The following is a 7,439-nucleotide window of genomic DNA, read 5'->3' on the forward strand; positions in this document are numbered from 1 at the left end:
CTGTGTGTCTGTCTGTGTGTCTGTCTGTCTGTGGGTCTGTCTGTGTGTGTGTCTGTCTGTCTGTCTGTCTGTGTGTCTGTCTGTCTGTCTGTCTGTCTGTCTGTCTGTCTGTCTGTCTGTCTGTCTGTCTGTCTGTGGGTCTGCCTGTCTGTCTGTCTGTCTGTCTGTCTGTCTGTCTGTATGTCTGTCTGTCTGTCTGTCTGTGTCTGCCTTTCTGCTTGTCATTTTGCTCTGTGTCTCCAGACAGATTAATGAGAAAGGTTCACCTGAGGGACCAGCGTTCTGTTAGAGCGCATGTGTCTCATTACCGTCTCATTATCACCCCTCTGTCTTCCTCTTTCTCTCTTTGTCTTCCTGTCCCTCTCCGGCCCATCCTCTCATTACAACATTCAAATATCAAATAATGTTAAGACAGCCTGCCAACAGCCTCAGACACTCATCTTTCATATGGGAAATATAACTGGTGTTGAAAAATATCGTGTAGATTAGGGCGGGGAATAGTGTCACTGAGATATTAAATGTGACAGACGCAAAACTGAAATGACATTTATCCCCTTTCTCCTTGGAATTTGAGAGGGAATAAACTGTAATGGCAAATCAGAAGAACAATTTCATCATGGTTAATGGAGTTGACATTTCCTCTGTGACTTGAACCAGAGTTGAGATCTACAGTATGCGTGGGAAAAGGAGGCAGCATACATGTAGATGACACGTTTGGACATTGTACCAGGGTTTCCGTTGTCCCGTAATTGCAGGACATTGTCCTTTAAAATTCATCAAAGTCCTGCAAGTTAAAATCTGCAGGACACAGTGTCCTGTAAATGATCTCCCGGTGCAATTAATTCTAACCCCGGGTTAAATATCCCGAGTTATAATGGGCATACCATACGTTACAATAATAACAGTTCGTCTGATATATTGATGTAACATTACTTTAGGGCCTAAACTTTAGGCCATGACTGAGATTGTTCACCCCCCCCCCCCCCCCTTTTTTGCATGCGTAGCCTAAGTTGTAAATGAATCAGACTAGGTTAGCACCATGTTGTATCCATTGAATGGATAATATATCCTATAGGTTTTGGAGGTGCAATTATCCAAAAAGTACAGAGAATGATACTCTGTGCTTTGGTTATTGATTATATAACAGCTTAAGATTTAGATTTAATATTTTGGTTTTGGTTACATTCACAGTCTTGTTATTCCTGGAGCTCCACAGTGGCGACCAAGCACAGGCATCATAATCCATCACACACATAATTAATGACCTGTTCAATGCTAAAAACTTATTTCCACAGTCAGATCCACATCATGAATAAGTAATGACTCGGATGGGTGTTTTTCCTGCACTCCAGGACAATAAAATACTTGAAACGTTAATACATTTACCTCCTTCAACAAATCAAATCATCTATTTTGATGATCTCATTGGTAGTGGTAAAGATCAGTAGAACAACAATGCCATGCCATAGGCCTTGGCACAAGGCCAACCAAACATTATCCAACAACTGCCATGGGCTTAAGACAGAGAGGATAGTCCAGCAAAATGTCTGAAAGTGATGCCATGGGATTGTGACATTAAATTAAAGGGTGAAGGTGTGGGATTAGCTATACCGGTAAATCAATCAATCAATCAATTTTCAATCAATTTCATATTTATATAGTGCCAAATCATAACAAGCGTTATCCCGTCACACAGGAGAGCCGAGTTTTGCCCCCCAGTTTTTTTTACCCTAAACCGAACCATAACCCTAATCTTAACCAAGTTGTTTTTGTTGCCTAACCAACGCGGCGACATTGTAGATTTAATTCACATGACTTCCCCCCCCCCCCAAAAATTTTAACCGACGTGACGTTTTCAAATTAACGGTGGAGGAACGTAACCAGTGGAGGAAGGTAAAACCGGTGGTGTCGAAAAATGACGACGGGAATGAGAACTGCACCACCTTTTAGACCCGTGGTCTAAAAGCTGGTGCACGTTCCTCATATGTCATGTTGTGATGTTCTGAATCTACAGTGTTGTGACCTTTGCACGAAGGAAATACACAGGGAGATAGACAGAGACAAATGGAGAGAGAGAGAGAGAGAGAGAGCGAGAGAGAGAGAGAGAGAGAGAGAGAGAGAGAGAGAGAGAGGTGGTATGGTTTGAGGTCTCTCATTTTCCTCTCACTTTTCACTATCCTCCCACTATCTTCCTCCTGGTCATTAGTAAATATGTGAGTAAATATGTTGTACATACAGTACTGTACATAGCCTCAATGACTTGTGACACAGTCGCATGCGCACACACACACACACACACATGTGCACACGCGCGCACACACACACACGCACATACCGATGCTCAGAGGTGTAAAAATCGACTTAGTAGCAGCAGCTGTGTCTGTATACTCATGAGGCCTTTTCTCTTCCCAAGTGACGGACAAGTCCTCACATATCCCTCTCTCCACCCTTCTCTCCTTCTCATCCCTCCATCTACCATCTCCCACACCACCCCTTCTCCATCTCCCCAGGTCTCTGCACATGATGTAGTAGCACATTTTCTGGTATAATAGATAGGGCTGTACCGAATCGTTTGGACATCTGATTATTCGTCCATAATGCTGAATAAATAAATAAATCAGCATCCGAATGCTACATCCGCACATTCAGCAACCCCCCCCCCCCCCCCCCCCCCCCCCCCCCCCCCCCCCCCCCCCCCCCCCATACAGGCCGTTAAATAAGATTGATGCTAGAATGGATCGGCCGGAGGGACCTAACCCTGCCTTTGACCCTAACCCCAACCAATCATCACTCCTCATGCCTAAAGCCAACCCCTAAACCCAACCAATCATCACCCCTCATGTTCCTCTGGCAGATTCATTCTACTGGTGTCACACGCACTGGTGCTTGGCGATCGACGTCATGATCACAACACCACTAGCAGAAAGCAGCATGCAGAAAGATGTCTGAAAGAAATGGACGCTTTGGAAGCATTTTAAGATTGCTGATGTTCATCCTAAAAAACTGATTTGCCAGTTATGCAAAGTGAAACTGGTGTACCATCATTCTACTATGAACTTAGCAGATCATTTGAGAGCTGTAAGTGAACTTCTGTCATGTTACGGTAGCTCACGGTCAGGGCTGTTAGTGGTGGGTAAACGCTGTTTATTTACCTTTTTAAATACAACATAGCAATTACTCACCTTTTTATGATGGTAAATACAATTGTTATTGCACAACTTTAAATCGCGGACCTCCTCAAGGTACTGTATAGTGAAGCTACTGGTATGAAACTAAAGACCTAACCATGTCATGCTAACTTGTCAGGAAGGAAGCCAAACAACACATGCTACATTTTGGTGTTTGTTTTTTGTTTTTTGTTTTTTTTGTCATGATGATGTCATGGCAGACATTTGAATATTCATTGAAAACCTCAATAGAATATTCTAATGTTGAAAAAATGATAGAGGCCCTAATAATAGAGGTTTGGGGGTGTGGGTAGGAGAGGGTGGGTCAGCTGTCTGTAACTTTGTATTTATAGGGTATGTTACGTAGGCTAATGCTGTTTAGTTTCTGTCTGTAGTCAATTTTGTATTTGTGCCTACAGAATAGCACCCCCTCGAAAATGATATGCTGCCTACATCTCAAGAGGCTATGCTTTCAGTAAATGCAATGTTCCCTGTTGAGTTCACTCATCATCTGTAACCATCCCCACTCTCCCATTCACACACCCTCTCTCTCTCTCTCTCTCTCTCTCTCTCTCTCTCTCTCTCTCTCTCTCTCTCTCTCTCTCTCTCTCTCTCTCTCTCTCTCTCTCTCTCTCTCTCCATTTTCAATCTCACTCTGTCGGACTTTCACTTTCCTCTCCTTCAGCCCCCAAGGCACGTGCCACATGCCTCCCTTCCCTGAAGCCTCCTTGTGATTATATTTGTATATATGTCTGTGCGTGTGCACACGTGTTTGTGTGTGTTGTGTTTCATGATGTGAATGAGACAACTTTCTCCTGCAGTATATATAAAATCACTGCCCTGAAGTCATCTTCCCATAAATGAAAAGAAGCGTGAGATTGAAATTGATGGTTTACACGTCTCCACCCCCAAGACAAAATACACCAAATGGCCACTTTCTCTCCCCGTCCCCAGAGAGCGCAAAGATGCTCGCTGTCCTTGGTCAATGCCAAGAAATCCATTATTCAATCTGCAGATGGTGATGCTTCTTTTGACCAACCTTCCATCTATCAGCCCCTCTTCTCTCTCTCATTATCATTCCTTGAGCCTGATTTCCTGTGGAACTTCTCGCAATTGGCTCTCAGCAATGTGTCATTGTGTATGCATTGGCATACCAGAGAGGGGAGATATTCTGCTTTGTATGCCTGGGTACAAAACTGATTACAGCATTTTATATTCAAGACGGATCCATCCCAGACGCCCCCCCCCCACCTCCGAGGAGTGAACCACACTGGAGGAATGCAAAACATATAGTCAGGGTTGACTGAGGAGACTGAGGCAAGAGAGCAGAGAGGGAGGAGAGGAAAGCTAATTCAGGTGTGAAATTATGACGATGTTTGCAGGCAGATCCTCAGGGGTGTGTGTCTTAAAACGACTACAGGCTGGATGGAAGTTTGAGTCAAAGCGGCTGTTATCAGCGCACTTTAATGGTATTTTTCAACACAGCTGTGAATTCATAATGAGCCACTATTATCGAGGGACTCGGAGCGCCGCCAGAGCCTGCAGTCTGCCGGCCGTCTCCCCGCTTTGTAAGGAACAGAGCGAGGGAGGGAGGGAGGGAGGGAGGGAGGGAGAGAGGGAGGGAGGGAGGGAGGGTGGTGTTAGAGGGAAGGGACCAGGAGCGAAAGGTGGAGACGACAAGGGAGAGGAGGGGAGAAGTGAAACGGATGGATTAGGAGAGGCATAGGAAAAGAGACGGAGGGATGAAAAGCCTGAGAGGAATACAGTTAGGCTAAGTCACGACACATTAAGAGAAGGATGAAGGGATGAGAGAGAGAGAGAGAGAGAGACAGTGAAAAAAAAAGTAACCGGTGACTTGGGATTTAACACACACACAAAAACAGCATATCGATATTCACACCTCAGTCGTATTTTATGTCATGTTAAAACACTTCTCATACAGCTGCAGGCATTTCCCCAAAATACAGCCTGTTACAACTCCCAAGATGTTCCTGATTCAGACGCACAAATGTAAGGATATTTGAAAGAAAAGCACAATAAGAGGCTCAATCTAAAATCTGAAGGAGCAAAGTTTCTGCACACCTAAAAACAACAGGTGCGTCGGAGGAGGGAAAACCTGACTGAATCCAAAGAAAATTACTCACGCACACTGTCTCCAAATGCAAAAGGTTTAATAACAGAGAGAATAACATTTCGGTCCAAAGAACGTCATCAGATTCTCGTGAATTCTGAAGAATGCATTTGGAGACAGTGTGCGGGAGTTATTTTCTTTGGATCCAATCTAAAATCTAAAATGAGGCTGTGAGTAAGAAAAACTCTAGTTAGCATTTTCATAATAATTAAAATCTCATCAAATGCATTCAACTGCGTGGATCTGTTCATGTAATACACTCATTTCTACAAATTATCATTAAACACAATTATGCTGATATGCTACCACAGAGTGGCAGCCAGTAGAACAATGGAGACCGAATCTGCTACTCAGAAATACAAATCACGAGGCTTTTTTAATCGTATCTTCTTCCCTCCCTTCTTCCCCCTCCTCTATCTAATGTTACCCATCCACCCGCATGCAGAACGACTACCGGAAGCTGTCCATGCAGTGTAAGGACTTTGTGGTGGGGGTGTTGGACCTCTGTCGGGACACGGAGGAGGTGGAGGCCATACTGAACGGTGACGTGGACGTGTGCCTCCCCACCGCCTACGACCGCCCCTGCCTCAGCCGCGTTAAGCTGGCCATCAAGTACGAAGTCAAGAAGGTAAAATGTAAAAAAAAAATAAAGAAACATAGATCATCCATAAAAAGGCTATAGGTTGTTGGAAGGTGTCTGGTATTTCAAACTGTCTTTTAAAACAATGCTTTTTTGGTTATTTTGTTATTACATTTCTGTGTAATAGTTTTCAGTTGCCATTTGGAGATAGGATCAGCTTTATTGATTCACTCCATCCACATGACCATGAAACCAGTGCAAACCCTGAGGTCCCGTTGTAAAAATGTTTGAAGCCTTTTAGACTTCAATGTCTTAAAATCAGTCATGAAACACATATTTAGCAATTTTTTGCAACAAATGATATAGTTATAATTTGGCATTGATTCACATACTGTAGCTGCTGTCTCCTTATGCAGCAAACATGGGTGTACAAACACAGAGCAATAGCAGCAACACTGTATCTGTGTTATTGCTTTAAGAGCTGCCCTAAAGCAGAATGCTTCAGCATGCAGCAGTGCCCGTGTGGGAAGAATCCGTATGAGAGGAGGTAGTTGAACTCAAGCGCCTTGTCATGAGGATGGATTGTACCTGTATGCTCCATTACTGAGAGCAAGACACTGGTACGCTGCTGGAAGGTGTTCCTCCTCAATACCCATTCTTGAGGATCAGGGTTTAAACCCCTGTGTTGGAGAGCACCCACCCTGCTGAAGATCCTGTACTGTAAGCCAGGATGGATGAAGTATCACATCACTTTACAACACTCCCTCCACAGCATGTATTCTTTTGGATGTATTATAATCACATTGATTCTATATATTTGGATTCATTATAATCCACAGATGCTCAAAACAAATTGAAAGGATTCCTGCACACTTCAATCTATGCAAAAGAGTGAAGTTTTGCATAATGTGCAGGAATCCTTTTCATTCGTTTTGGACTATTTGATGCTTCTAGCACCTTTACAAAGATCTAGCTAGCCAGATGGAGTGGTAAATAATCATCCTACATAATCCACACAGATGCTCAAAACATGATGAACCGTAACAGCTAAACTTTTGAAACGTGCCTATTAGGGATGTTCATTTTGAAAAATTTCCAAAATCGATAATCGGTGAGAATTAACGATCAATTATCGATTATCGATTTTATTAATACTTAGAAAATTTTCAATTTTTTTTTTTTTTTTTTTTTTTTTTTTTTTTAACAAAATGAATGCCTATGGCAGAAAATACGAAAGACAACGTGTTCTCCTCAATGAACTCTTTATTTCAATGTGTCTCCTCTCCAACACTGCTGTCCCCGGCGCATGCCGGTGTGAATTTCTCATGTTTAAAACAGTTTTGTTGGCACAAAGGCCCGTGCCCAGCCAGAAAACTAGAGACTATATGAAGCTCCACCTCACGTTAGTCGGCTGTGCAATGGAGTGGGGCGAGGAGGAACGAATTCCACCCAAACCTAGTCCAATTTTTTTTTTTTTTTTTTTTTTTTTTTTTTTTTTTTTTTTTAATAATTAAAAAATCGATCCAAATGCCACAGAATCGATTCCAATCCTTAACGATCG

At 43.0% G+C, this 7,439-nt stretch overlaps 1 protein-coding gene across 2 annotated transcripts in view; it reads left to right on the forward strand.

The window, feature by feature from the left end:
- The window catches only part of trpc7b (transient receptor potential cation channel, subfamily C, member 7b), a gene marked incomplete at both ends in the record, with an annotated part of 91,976 nt that overhangs the window by 27,909 nt on the left and 56,628 nt on the right, over positions 1-7,439 (forward strand). The gene's annotated exons all lie outside the window — the stretch shown is intronic.

Source organism: Poromitra crassiceps (genome assembly GCF_964638095.1).
Source record: "Poromitra crassiceps genome assembly, chromosome: 15".
In the NCBI taxonomy this organism is placed as follows: Eukaryota; Metazoa; Chordata; class Actinopteri; order Beryciformes; family Melamphaidae; genus Poromitra; species Poromitra crassiceps.